Here is a 15,233-nt window from a genome sequence, read left to right on the forward strand (position 1 = left end):
GGAGAGGAAGCGGAAAGGATGGAGAAGGGTCGGACCAGGTCTACTTCTAGGTGACCACTCACTATCGTCTGCCATACTGCCCCTCACGGTGGGGAGTGTAGCGCTATCCTGCCACAGTATCTTGACCAAGCCCCCAGGCTGACACTGCTACCACTGCTCCTACATAGTTAGAGTCAAATGCAGAGGACATTTTCCCACCGGGTGCAAGTGCAACTTCATACTCATGCTACCTATAAATCTGGGAATTCATCTATATTTTGAAACAAAACATTCTCAAGTCCAGTCCATTTTAATGAAAGTGCAAGAGCAAAAGAATGAAACAAATGTACTGTGGCAGGATAGCGCTACACTCCCCACCATGAGGACCATGGGATGGGAAATATCCCAGACCTCTGAGATCAGAGCGTTCACTTTGATCTCAGGGTCCTGACTTTGGGGGTTCTTCCTTTGGTCTTCAAATACTTGTGTTTTTATTGGCAGAACTTGATCTTGATCTTGGCCTTGATCATGGCCCTTCAAATAAGAGCCCTGTGTCTCTGTCTCAAAGTTTTCAACCGTATTTGTTTGTTAAATTAAAACCAGACGACCACTGTGGTCCTTTTTACACGGTAAGTAAAGCACAGATGCCCTGGTGGACCTGTTGGCACCCTGGACTTTGAATCCAGTGACCTGAGTCCAAGTCTCCGTTCCAGCAGGTTTGCTGCAGCCTTCAGCAGAGCTGCCATGTTTCTCTGTAGAGAACTAAGTGATGCTCTCAGCAGGTTGAGGGCACCACCAACAAGTGAGGTATGAACCTCTGACTTCCTTCTTGTCAAACAGGAAACTCCTAATAAGTCATTTGAGTAAAGTACCTCATATTCCTGACATCCAAGTAGTAGTGAAGTGGAGGAAGAAGGGAGGAGATCTCCAACAGGATCCTTCTTTCCTCTGTCCTCCTTGATCTCATGGATCACCACAGTCAAGGGGAGACCCAAGCTCCCGGATGGATCTGGCACTCAGGAACTGCTGAGTTTTCCAGTGGACTTTGTTCCATCCATGGTTCAGGAACAGGACTCCTCCTGGTTAACCTGGTATCTTTCCACCCAACTGTGGGTTCTTGGAGAATTTTTCATGTCATGTCAAGAAATCAGGCTGGTGGGTTTTTCAATGAGAGAAATTCTGGTAACTTAATTAAGTGACATGTTTGTTGAAGCAGTAATTAACTGATAAATTAAGGAAGGCCTGGCCAGTCTTTGCTCCCAGGTCATACGATGGAGTTAGAAAGTCCTGAATCAATCTGGAGTTCCATGATTTCCTTGTGGTTCATGATCCTTTTGCCAATGTAGTCTGGAACAAGAACAAGATGAACCTCCAAATAGCAACAGGTTGATTGCAGGTGATGTCAAGTGGTATTTAGAGGAACCTCCTCCTTGTGTTTGGTTCCATGGTGGAATGGTGAGCACTCTGGATCCAGTGATCCCAGTTCAAGTCTTGGTGGGACCTTCCTGTCTGGAAGGTGTCCCATGAAACAAACTGATCAAGAGATGCAATGTGGTTCTAATGTTCTGGTTCATTTCTTGTCCTTTAGAAAAATGAAATTCATTTCTTACTGCCATGAACTCAGACTGTGTGTTTAATGTTAACAATAAATGCAACAACTAAGGAGCCAGTAGCTCCTGTGGAAAAAAATTCTACTTTGTCAGTGAATTAATTCAGTCTGCAACTGTCAGTTTCTGTCAGGATGGCCGAGCGGTCTAAGGCGCTGCGTTCAGGTTGCAGTCTCTCCTGGAGGCGTGGGTTCGAATCCCACTTCTGACAAAGGACATTTTCTCCACATTCCTATGCATCCACAGTGGAAAATTCCAAACCCGGCTGAAGCTGCTCTCCACTGATGGGAGTGAGTGGTTGAACTGGCAGCAGAGGAGGCAAAGGAGCTTCCCTGTGATGGTCCAACATTGCCTGGTTTCCTCCAACATGGAGCAGCCACCAAACTCTAACTTCAATGTTGGATCAAAGTCTGCTGAAGAAATGTGTTTTCTTTCAAGTCACATTTTGTCCATTAACTTCATAATCAGAGTCACCATCTCATCACATGACTAAAGTCTGGGTTCTGTATTGGTGGTAAAATATTCTTCCATGCCCCTCACTAGTTTGCACACAGAAAAGCATATTTTACTGGTTTCAGATCTCTTAGCTTGTTCTCTCTCTTAAAGCAGCTGAGGCAGCTTTCATTGTGTGATTTATTTTGAAATATAAATATGGAACAGAACCATTGGAATAAGATGTCAGGACATTTGAAGGAATGTCAATCTCCTGTTGAAATGTTGCAGTGTGCAGCTGAGGCTCTCTGGCAGTGGCACCAGGAGCCACAATGGCAGAACCTGGACCCTCCTGGAGGAGAACCACAGGTGAGGGCCTTCTTGGCTCCAGATTGATGGAAATCAAGTGTCTGAGGCTGTTAGCAGCCATGAAGTTGATCTGGTTGGCACTGGTATTTGTTCTTGCTGCAGCTCAGGAGTGATTCAGGAGAAGAGTTTCAGAACAGCCCAGGTTGGGGACTGGAATTTTAAAATTTCCCCTGGAACCAGACAACCTTGGGAGGTAAAAGCTCCAATCATAGCCACTCAGATGCAGCAGCAGAAGAAGCTGTCATCCACCCTGACAGTCAGAGCATCAAGTCAAGAAAACAGCACCATCTTGTAGTTCCAAACCTCCACCTGTCAGATTCAGCGACTTCTTATTGTGGGACTTGAATGACTTCAGTCACGTGACTGGATGACTTCAGTCACGTGACTGGATGACTTCAGTCACGTGACTGGATGACTTCAGTCACGTGACTGGATGACTTCAGTCTCGTGACTGGATGACTTCAGTCACGTGACTGGATGACTTCAGTCACGTGACTGGATGACTTCAGTCACGTGACTGGATGACTTCAGTCACGTGACTGGATGACAGTGTAGATGCCAATGTAGAGGTTGGGGAAATCGTCTCTGAGAATCCAGCTTGAAGCCACAGCCTCCTTGTTTTCCAAAAACCCAAACAGCGACCATCAGTCTCCCTCCAATCCTGTACTTGGGTAAACAACAAAAACAGAGTAAAAGTCTCTGGCAACATATTTGTTTCCTGTAGGGTTTCTTCATGTATGTGTGGTGTACTTGCTTTCCCAGAGGACTGCCATCTTTGTTCTGTGGGCTGACATGTTTTAGTGTCAGCACAGGTCATAGCGCTGAGACTGAACTCTCATTCTCCTCCAAGTAGTATTTCCACCTCACACTCCTGCAGATATTCAAGTGAACAGGGAACACAAATTTATGCACAACTTCTCCTGTGTATTCATCCACAGTCACTAAACAACAACCAAACCAAACAAAAGAGGGTTTGCTAGCATGGCGATCAGCTGTAGTTCACCATCTTATCCAGGTCACATGACTCAGGAGTAGCATGGCCATCTGGCAACCAAAGGGTGGCTGGTTTGATCCTCACTTTCTCCAGTGACCATGTCAAAGTGTCCTTGAGTGAGATACTGAACCCCTAAATACTTCTGATGAGTAGGTTGGCTCCTTGCATGGCAGCCTTCAGCATCAGTGTGTGAGTGTGTGTGAATGAGAGGACATTGTTCAGCTCCTTGAGTGCTGCTGAGGTAGAAAGGCTCTGTACAAATTGAGTCCTTTTACCATTTCTTTCCTGCTTCTAGCAGCGCTGTCGTCACTTCCTGTGACCGTGGAGGGAAGGAGTCCCCCTTCAGAATAAGTTTGATATCATTGTTACTTCCTCTTCAACATGCCTTTAGCAGACCAACTCAGAGAACAGCACAGTGAGGTAGTGTGGCCGAGCGGTCTAAGGCGCTGGATTAAGGTTCCAGTCTCTGAGGAGGCGTGGGTTCAAATCCCACCACTGCCATCATGTCCCAGGTCACTGGAGAGGTGTGGCAGGTCTCTTACTGCCTCTCCTCTCTCTTCCACTGAGTTCTTCAAACCTGTGACCAGAAGAAGAACCCTCCTCTGAGTCCACAGACCTGAGCATCACTGCTCTGACTACCAGGTTACCTCCTGGTTATCAGGGTGAAGTCATGGGGAGGTAGTCAGTTGTTCCTTTGTTTTTTGACAGAGGCTTCATTGTGAATTAAATAATTTTAATTCTTTACTTGAAGTTTCACGCTGTTTCGATTGAAAAAGGCGAGTTCCTGGAGAAGATCTTCTAGGGTGTCCAGGTTAAAGCGGTGCCCCAGTTGGCACCAGGCGCTGACCCAGGTCCTGCATGGGAGATACTGTCAGTTCTGTTCTGCCCTGCTCACAACCACAGGCTGGTGTTGAGGCCTGCAGCAACCAGGGCCCCAGTCACCAAGAGTATAAAGGCTGGTCATTGTGGCAGTGGGAGGAGTCAAAATGAAGACAGACCAATGTGAGCAGGACGTTCCTGGAGAAGTCATCCATCCACTTTCTATTCTTATCCTTTAAGGGTCACGGGGGGGGGGGGCGATCCCAGGTGACATTGTTCAAGAGGCAGGGTTCACCCTGGACAGGTCACCAGTCCATCAGGAGAAATGAGGTGGTCGGTATCATGCAACCTCAACTAAAACATTAGTCAGATCAAATTCAGATTAAAGCAAGAGTCTCCAGATCAAAGTCAGAATTCCTGATGATGTCATCAGGGCTTTGACAGTAGCTAGAATTCTGTCTTTGATCTCAGGAGGACATGAAAGAAACACAATTGAGGAAAGTAGAAGAGAGCATGGCAGCATGATGGTGCAGTGGTGAGCACTGTGGCCTCACAGCAAGAAGGTTCTGGGTTTGAGTCCAGGCTCGGGTGGGGAATCTTTCTGTGTAGAGCCTGCATGTTCTCCCCATGAATGCGTGGGTTCTCTCTGGTACTCCGGCTCCTTCCCACTGTCCAAAGACATGTAATTGGGGACGAGGCTGATTGGACACTCTAAATTGACCGTAGGTATGAATGGTTGTTCGTCTCTGTGTGCTGACCCTGTGATGGACTGGCGACCTGTCCAGGCTCCGGCCCGTAGATGCTGGGATAGGCTCCAGCCCCCCTCGACCATCAATGTAGGTCTTTTGTTAATTGCATGCCACATGAAATTATTATTGGTCAGTTTTCTAGCAACTGTCTCACAGCGTCAAGACAAGAACACTTCTACTTTTGATGATGACAGTTTGTTCAACACTAAACTTCATCTAGTACCATGTTGTCAAACACTGGAACCTCCACAGCACCTGAACAGGGACTTGAACCCTGGACCCTCACATTAAAAGTCTGATGCTCTACTGTCTGAGCTCCTCAGGCTCTTTCTACAGCATTGAGACAGGAACAGAAACACCTGTGAAGGTCAAACTGATGCTTTCTTGACTTGTTCAGTCCTCCATGTTGAAGTCCACCATGCTTTTGATTGGCTCTGATTCTCTGTGGCAAAATCCAACAAGAGGCTCCAAAAATGTCCTGAATGTCACAAGACTGCACAGGACAAGATGTTAGTTTCCTTCATGTCTGCAGTTCCTCCACTGGAAAGTAAAGTCAATGCTGCTCCTCTGCTGAAACCTGGGATCGGACCAGGGACCTTTAGATCTTCAGTCTAAGGCTCTCCCAACTGAGCTGGTTCAGTTCTGAGTGAGGGCCCTGCTTCTCTCATTTATAATCTCTTCCACTCTCACTGGACCTTAGAGAGGATTGGAGCTTCTGAAGTCCTGACACATTGAACAGTTCTCCAGCACCATTTTTGATGGATGTCTGGATCACACCAGCCTTTTTTGTTTGTCTTCTTGCACCACCGTGCCGCCCCTACTAGTCGTCTTCATATCAGTGTTCTCAGTATTGCACGAACATTCACATCAGTATTGTGCTAATATTTTATTTCCTGGCTCTTCAATCCTCCTATTATGAAGTTGATTGCTTCAGCGACCAGGAGACGTTATCATTGGCAGCTAGTTTACTATTATTGCTGCTGCTGTTGTTGGTTGTGTGTCTGTCTTCCATCCCCCTGTCCCTCTGTCTTTCTCTCTGCTTGTCTGTCACCCTCATCTTGTTCCCATCTTTTTGTCATTCTCTCCCTCCTTTCTCTCTGTCTTTTGTCTTTCCTTCTCTATATATGTCTTCTGCTGTCTGTCCTGTCCTGCTCTCTTTCAACAACCAACCAGTCAAAGCAGACGTCCGGTTAAAAAATATGATAAAAGAACTCTTGGTTTGATTTGGCTTGAGACATGAAGAAGATAGGATTGTTTTCCTTTCATTTTAGAAGCTTTTCCAGATTCATGAAAAGATCATCAATCAGTGCCGTATTTCAGACAGACTTCTGGTCCGTGAGGACGAGGAATCATGCACAAATCCACAGAACTCCAACTGCCATCTTTGATGGTTCCTTTACAGTCTGTAGGGTGGAGAGATCCTCCTGAGTCTGGCTTGGAATGTTTTTCTGTGGATGTGTTGGCCCTGTGATGGACTGGTGACCTGTCCAGGGTGAACACGGCCTGTCGCCCAAAAGCTGCTGGGATAGGCTCCACCCCTCCATGACCCTGAACAGGATAAGCAGAAGACAATGGACAGAAGTCCTGACACATTGAACAGTTCTCCAGGACCATTTTTGATGAAGGTCTGGATCACACCAGCCTTTTTTGTTTGTCTTCTTCCAGTGTCCTCAACATTGTGTGAGCCAATAATTCCACATCTGTACCAGACACACCTCTGGTTGGTGGGTTGATGGATCTTTCTGTTCTAACAGTGTCTTTTATCTTGCTTTTATCTTTTCTATCTTTTCTTTGTATCTGCATTCTGTGGTGCACGGTGGCTCTGGAAGAGCGCTCTAACTATTGTCACTGTACCCCCCCCCCCCTACAACGAAAATAAAAGATTCTGATTCCGATTCTGACACACACACACACACACACACACACACACACACACACACACACACACGCGTGTATCAACATGATGTTCCGAATGTTTCACTGTCTGTGGTTGTCCAGCTCTCCTTGTCTCTTCACTGTCATTGTCAGAACTCGGAGCAGTCTTCCTCTCCAGGTGATGTCTCTGAGTGATGATGATTGCTGTCTGTTCAACCAGCTTCATTTGTTGATATCTGAGAAGGACTGAAGATAGCAAAGTGTGCTGATTGGCCAACAACCCCTCACAGGTCAAAGGTCACTGCTCTGAGGCGGACCAGTTTACTGTAACAGTGGTGGCACCATCCACTGCTGGCGCTCTCTTCAGTGCTTCTTGTTTCTGCCCTTTGTGTGTGAGCTCCTAGAGCAGCTGGTCCGCCCCCCCCCCCCTTTTCTTTTCTATTCCTCTAATTTATTTTTTTGATTTTCTGTTTTTGTAATTCATCATCGATCTCGGCTCACGGTCGCTACACTCTTGACCTCCTGTGAGCCTTGAAGAGAGAGAAGCCACCTTTGTGTCGGAGAAGAGCAGCTTAGTCCAGGCAGCCAGCAGCCTGAGACCAGAGGGTAGCCCATCAACGCGCTTCCCTTCTCCATCGAGCGAATCTCAGCGGGAGCCACGGTCGACGAGGTGGAGGCTTTGGAGGCCGTCCTCCCACCAGTTAGTTGGAGAGGCGTCGTACATCGATGGGAGAATCCAGCTGAGAACGTCAGCCGGTTACGTTGGTTTTCACCGATTCAGGCCTGGACTCCTGTCTCGCTGCCAAACTCCGCCTGACTCCGTAGAGCTGGTCAGCCTCCACTCAGTCCTCTTCATTTGGTTGGAGGTCACCATCGTTCATCCTACACACCTTTCCACCTGCCTCTTTGCCGTCTACTTGAAGCTCAGATAAATCCAGGCTAATTCATACCTGCTACTCAATATGGGCCTTAATTACTCTGCTGGAATTATCACTCTGTCTTAAGGGTTTTCTTAATTGTATTAAATCCTCTTTAATTTCCAAGAAGTCTTCCAACTCATTCATTCATGCAAGCCACTGATCCACAAGACCTCATTGATGAGCTTCAACCTGAGACTGATTGTTTCTCGTTGGACGAGACACCCATTCAATGAGACTCATTGTCAGTCCATTGAAATCTACTGGTGTTCCTGGTGAGTTGATTTAACAACATGAGCTGACAGAATCTACGTTCAGGTAGGAACCACCACATCCAGGGGTCTGGACCTTTGAGCTGGCAGAGCCATCAAAGTAGCAGACTAAGCTAGCAGACATTAGCATTGAGAAGAAACTGATACCTGAGCCTACTTTTGGGTCTGGTCAAGTGATGACACAATAATATGACATCATTGTCAGACTGACGCCTGCTCAACACTGACCAAACGCCGCCCTCTTGCATTGTGGGAAATTTCTGCTTGGCTCGCGTCCATCAAAACACACAAAGAAATTTCTCCAGAATCAGTATTGACAGTGGATACAATTGATTCCACACTGGTTTTTCATTCTGAGTCGGGTGCAGGTGTGGAACTTCAGACACAGTCTGTGTTTGTGTTGTTCATTCAGTGATTTTTCTTTCAATTCACAATCACAGCTGCAGAAAGTGAGAGGACAAGCAGGGATGTTCAAGATGAACGCCCAACGTGGGGCTTGAACCCACGACCCTGAGATTAAGAGTCTCATGCTCTACCGACTGAGCTAGTCAGGCTACACCTGAGTAGCTTCAATAGCCTGAAGTGATCAGAGTGAGAGACGCTACAAGCTCTCCATCAGACTCACAGTCACATGAGCCATCACATGATTGATGAATGACCACAAACACCTTCATCTTTGACAAAGAAGTCAAATAAAAGGTGAACCACAGATGAGACACCAGTGGTAAAAACACTAAAGTGCTGTCAAGGAGAAACAGGATACGAGAAAACACACACACAAGTTACAGAGAGAGAACTCTCCCAGAGGGAACCACTCAAAGGAGAACCTAGAGATCATCAGGCTGGATGACCTCATCAACATGAGAAAGGTGGATCAGTAGACTTTGATCCAACATTTGAAGATCAGTTTTGGTGGCTCCTCCATGTTGGAGGAAACCAGGCAATGTTGGACCCTCACAGGGAAGCTCCTTTGCCTCCTCTGCTGCAAGTTCAACCACTCACTCCCATCAGTGGAGAGCAGCTTCAACTGGTTTCCATTGTGGAAGCACAGGAATGTGGAGAAAACGTCCTTTGTCAGAAGTGGGATTCGAACCCACACCTCCAGGAGAGACTGCGACCTGAACGCAGCGCCTTAGACCGCTCAGCCATCCTGGTGCAGACTTCAATATCAAATGAATTAATTCATTGACAAAGTAGAATTTTTTAAATTGTTAACATTAAACACACAGTCTGAGTTCATGACAGTAAGAAATGATTTTCATTTTTCTAAAGGACAAGAAATGAACCAGAACATTAGAACCACATTGATCAGTTTGTTACATGGGACACCTTCCAGACAGTGATGTAGTAAGAATTGCTAATGAACTCAAAATGATGCGAACAGAAATGGAGTGAAAGTTTCAAATAACCTCAAAGTGATGCTGACAGTCATGTAGTAAGAGTTGCTACGAACCTCAAAATAATGCAACAGTGATGTCGGAAGAATTGCTAATGATCTCAAAATGATGCGACAGTGATGTCATAAGAATTGCTAATGAACTCAAAATGATGCTAACAGTAATGTAGTGATAGCTGCTAATAAACTCAAAGTGATGCTGACAGTAAAGTAGGAAGTGTTTCGAACAACCTCAAAGTAATGCTGAATATCATGTAGTAAGAGTTGCTACGAACCTCAATTTAATGGTACAGTGATGTCTATGAATTGCTAATAAACTCAAAATGATGCTCACAGTAATGTAGTGATAGTTGCGAATAAACTCAAAATGATGCTAAAAGTAATGGAGTGATAGTTGCTAATCAACTCAGTGATGCTTACAGTAATGTAGTAAGTGTTTCGAACAAACTCAAAGTGATGCTGACAGTTATGTAGTAAGAGTTGCTACAAACCTCAAAATGATGCTAACAGTAATGTAGTGATAGTTGCTAATGAACTCAAAGTGATGCTGACAGTAATGTAGTAAGTGTTTCGAACAACCTCAAAGTGATTCTGACAATAATGTAGTAAGAGTTGCTACGAACCTTTAAATAATGCAACAATAATGTAGAAAGAGTTGCTACGAACCTCAAAATAATGCTACAGTGATGTCTATGAATTGCTAATAAACTCAAAATGATGCTAACAGTAATGTAGTGATTGTTGCTAATGAACTCAAAGTGATGCTGACAGTAATGTAGTAAGAGTTGCTACAAACCTCAAAATAATAGGACAGTGATGTAGTAAAAGTTGCTACGAACCTCAAAATATGGCGACAGTGATGTCGGAAGAAGTTCTAATGAACTCAAAATGATGCTAACAGTAATGGAGTGAAAGTTTCGAATAACCTCAGAGTGATGCTGACAGTCATGTAGGAAGAGTTGCTACGAACCTCAAAATAATGCGACAGTTATTTCGTAAGAATTGCTAATAAACTCTAAATGATGCTGACGGTAATGGAGGAAGAGTTGAAACTAACCTCAAAATGATGCTACAGTTATGTCGTAAGAATTGCTATTAAATTCAAAATGATGCTAACAGTAATGTAGAGATAGTTCCTAATAAACTCACAGATGCTTACAGTAATGTAGTAAGTGTTTTGAACAACCTCAAAGTGATGCTGACAGTCATGTGGTCAGAGTTGCGAGTAACCTAAAAATGATGCTGACAGTAATGTAGTAAGAGTTGCTACGAACCTCAAAATAATGCTACAGTGATGTCGTAAGAATTGCTAATCATCTAAAAATGATGCGACAGTGATGTCGTAAGAATTGCTAATGAACTCAAAATGATGCTAACAGTAATGGAGTGAAAGTTGCCAATGAACTCAAAGTGATGCTGACAGTAATGTAGAAAGAGTTGCTACGAACCTCAAAATAATGCGACAGTGATTTTTGGAAGAATTGCTAATGATCTCAAAATGATGCGACAGTGATGTAGTAAGAATTGCTAATGAACTCAAAATGATGCGACAGTGACGTAGTAAGAATTGTAATGAACTCAAAATGATGCTAACTGCAATGTAGTGAAAGTTTCAAATAACCTCAAAGTGATGCTGACAGTCATGTAGGAAGAGTTGCTACGAACCTTAAAATAATGCAACACTAATGTAGTAAGACTTACTACGAACTTCAAAATGATGTGACAGTGATGGAGAAAGAATTGCTTATGATTTGAAATGATGGGACAGTGATGTAATAAGAATTGCAAATGAACTCAAAATGATGCTAACAGTAATGTAGTGAAAGTTTCGAATAACCTCAAAGTGATGCTGACAGTCATGTAGTAAGAGTTGCTACTAACCTCTAAATAATGCAACAGTAATGTAGTAAGAGTTACTACGAACTTCAAAATGATGTGACAGTGATGTAGTAAGAATTGCTTATGATATGAAATGATGGGACAGTGATGTAGTAAGAATTGCAAATGAACTCAAAATGATGCTAACAGTAATGTCGTGAAAGTTTCGAATAACCTCAAAGTGATGCTGACAGTCATGTAGTCAGAGTTGCAACGAACCTCAAAATGATGCGACAGTGATTGAGTAAGAATTGCTAATGAACTCAAAATGATGCTAACCGTAATGAAGTGAAAGTTTCGAACAACCTCAAAGTGATGCTGACAGTCATGTTGTAAGAGTTGCAACAAACCTCAAAATGATGCGACAGTGATGGAGTAAGAATTGCTAATGAACTCAAAATAATGCTAACAGTAATGTAGTGAAAGTTGCAAAAAAACTCAAAATGTACTGACAGTCATGTAGGAAGAGTTGCTACAAACCTCAAAATAATGCTACAGTGATGTCAGAAGAATTGCTAATGATCTCAAAATGATGCGACAGTGATGTAGTAAGAATTGCTTATGATATGAAATGATGGGACAGTGATGTAGTAAGAATTGCAAATGAACTCAAAATGATGCTAACAGTAATGAAGTGAAAGTTTCGAATAACCTCAAAGTGATGCTGACAGTCATGTTGTAAGAGTTACAACGAACCTCAAAATGATGCGACAGTGATGGAGTAAGAATTGCGAATGAACTCGAAACGATGCTAACAGTAATGTCGTGAAAGTTGCGAGTAACCTAAAAATGATGCTGACAGTCATGTAGTAAGAGCTGCTGATAAGCTCAAAATAATGCTACAGTGATGTCGGAAGAATTGCTAATGATCTCAAAATGATGCGACAGTGATGTAGTAAGAATTACTTATGAACTCAAAATGATGCTGACAGTATGGTAGTGAAAGTTCCTAATAAACTCAAAGTGATGCTGACAGTAATGTAGTAAGAGTTGCTACGAACCTCAAAATAATGCAACAGTGATGTCAGAAGAATTGCTAATGATCCCAAAAAAATGTGACAATGATGTCGTTAGAATTGCTAATGAACTCGAAATGATGCTAAAAATAATTGAGTGAAAGTTTCAAATGACCTCAAAGTGATGCTGACAGTCATTTAGTTAGAGTTGCTACAAAACTCAAAATAATGCGACAGTAATGTAGTAAAAGTTGCTACGAACCTCAAAATATTGCGACAGTGATGTCGGAAGAATTGCTAATGAACTCAAGATGATGCTAACAGTAATGGAGTGAAACTTTCGAATAACCTCAAAGTGATGCTGACAGTCATGTAGTAAGAGTTGCTACGAACCTCAAAATAATGCGAAAGTAACGTAGTAAAAGTTGCTACGAACCTCAAAATATTGCGACAGTGATGTCGGAAGAATTGCTAATGAACTCAAAATGATGCTAACAGTCATGTAGTAAGAGTTGCTAATCAACTCAGTGATGCTTACAGTAATGTAGTAAGTGTTTCGAATAACCTCAAAGTGATGCTGACAGTCATGTAGTAAGAGTTGCTACGAACCTCAAAATAATGCGACAGTAATGTAGTAAAAGTTGCTTCGAACCTCAAAATATTGCGACAGTGATGTCGGAAGAATTGCTAATGAACTCAAGATGATGCTAACAGTAATGGAGTGAAACTTTCGAATAACCTCAAAGTGATGCTGACAGTCATGTAGTAAGTGTTGCTACAAACCTCAAAATAATGCGAAAGTAATGTAGTAAAAGTTGCTACGAACCTCAAAATATTGCGACAGTGATGTCGAAAGAATTGCTAATGAACTCAAGATGATGCTAACAGTAATGTAGTGATAGTTGCTAAGAAACTCAGTGATGCTTACAGTAATGTAGTAAGAGTTTCGAACAACCTCAAAGTGATGCTGACAGTCATTTAGTAAGAGTTGCCAATGAACTCAATTTAATGCTACAGTGATGTCGAGTTGTCAAGTACACTTTAGGAACATTTCGTAGCATTTAGTAAGAGTTGCTAATGAACTCAATTTAATGCTACAGTGATTTCGAGTACAGTGATGTCAAGAGTTGCTACGAACCTCAAAATATTGCGACAGTAATGTCAGAAGAATTGCTAATGAACTCAAGATGATGCTAACAGTAATGGAGTGAAACTTTCGAATAACCTAAAGTGATGCTGACAGTCATGTAGTAAGAGTTGCTATGAACCTTTAAATAATGCAACAGTAATATAATAAGAGTTGCTACGAACCTCAAAACATTGCGATAGTGATGTTGGAAGAATTGCTCATGAACTCAAAATGATGCTAAAAGTAATGTTGTGATAGTTGCTAATCAACTCAGTGATGCTTCCAGTAATGTAGTAAGTGTTTCGAACAACCTCAAAGTGATGCTGACAGTCATGTAGTAAGAGTTGCTACGGACCTCAAAATAATGCGACAGTGATGTCAGAAGAATTGCTAATGATATCAAAATGATGCGACAGTGATTTAGTAAGAATTGCTAATGAACTCAAAATGATGCTAAGATTAATGGAATGAAAGTTTCGAATAACCTCAAAGTGATGCTAACAGTCATGTAGTAAGAGTTGCTACGAACCTCAAAATATTGCGACAGTGATGTCGGAAGAACTGCTAATGATCTCAAAATGATGTGACAGTGATGTAGTAAGAATTGCTAATGAACTTAAAATGATGCTAACAGTCATGTAGTGATAGTTGCTAAGAAAATCATTGATGCTGACAGTAATGTAGTAAGAGTTTCAAATAACCTCAAAGTGATGCTGACAGTCATGTAGTCAGAGTTGCTACTAACCTCAAAATAATGCAAACGTAATGTAGTAAGATTTGCTAATGTACTCAAAATAATGCTACAGTGATGTCCAAAGACTTGATAATGATATCAAAATGATGCGACAGTGATGTAGTAAGAATTGCTCATGAACTCAAAATGATGCTAACAGTAATGTAGTAAAAGTTGCTACGAACCTCAAAATATTGCGACAGTGAAGTCGGAAGAATTGCTAATGAACTCAAAATGATGCGACAGTGATTTAGTAAGAATTGCTAATGAACTCAAAATTGTGCTAACAGTAATGGAGTGAACGTTTCGAATAACCTCAAAGTGATGCTGACAGTCATGTACTAAGAGTTGCTACGAACCTAAAAATAATGTGACAGTGACGTAAGAAAAATTGCTAATGAACTCAAAATGATGCTAACAGTAATGGAGTGAAAGTTTCGAATATCTCAAAGTGATGCTGACAGTGATGTACTCAGAGTTGCTACGAACCTCAAAATAATGCTACAGTGATGTCTATGAATTGCTAATAAACTCAAAATGATGCTAACAGTAATGTAGTGATTGTTGCTAATGAACTCAAAGTGATGCTGACAGTAATGTAGTAAGAGTTGCTACAAACCTCAAAATAATAGGACAGTGATGTAGTAAAAGTTGCTACGAACCTCAAAATATGGCGACAGTGATGTCGGAAGAAGTTCTAATGAACTCAAAATGATGCTAACAGTAATGGAGTGAAAGTTTCGAATAACCTCAGAGTGATGCTGACAGTCATGTAGGAAGAGTTGCTACGAACCTCAAAATAATGCGACAGTTATTTCGTAAGAATTGCTAATAAACTCTAAATGATGCTGACGGTAATGGAGGAAGAGTTGAAACTAACCTCAAAATGATGCTACAGTTATGTCGTAAGAATTGCTATTAAATTCAAAATGATGCTAACAGTAATGTAGAGATAGTTCCTAATAAACTCACAGATGATTACAGTAATGTAGTAAGTGTTTTGAACAACCTCAAAGTGATGCTGACAGTCATGTGGTCAGAGTTGCGAGTAACCTAAAAATGATGCTGACAGTAATGTAGTAAGAGTTGCTACGAACCTCAAAATAATGCTACAGTGATGTCGTAAGA

At 42.4% G+C, this 15,233-nt stretch overlaps 2 non-coding genes across 2 annotated transcripts; one reads left to right on the forward strand and one right to left on the reverse strand.

Annotated features, from left to right (window-relative positions):
- Window positions 1-3,800: 3,800 nt before the first annotated feature.
- Window positions 3,801-3,882, forward strand: trnal-aag (transfer RNA leucine (anticodon AAG)). Its single transcript has one exon. It is a non-coding gene; the product is annotated as a tRNA-Leu (tRNA).
- A 4,612-nt stretch (window positions 3,883-8,494) lies between these two features.
- Window positions 8,495-8,567, reverse strand: trnak-cuu (transfer RNA lysine (anticodon CUU)). Its single transcript has one exon. It is a non-coding gene; the product is annotated as a tRNA-Lys (tRNA).
- Between the last annotated feature and the right edge of the window lie 6,666 nt (window positions 8,568-15,233).

This window comes from Aulostomus chinensis, chromosome 1 (genome assembly GCF_037954235.1).
Source record: "Aulostomus chinensis isolate RoL2024-O1b breed Wild chromosome 1, RoL_Achi_v1.0, whole genome shotgun sequence".
Lineage (NCBI taxonomy): Eukaryota > Metazoa > Chordata > Actinopteri > Syngnathiformes > Aulostomidae > Aulostomus > Aulostomus chinensis.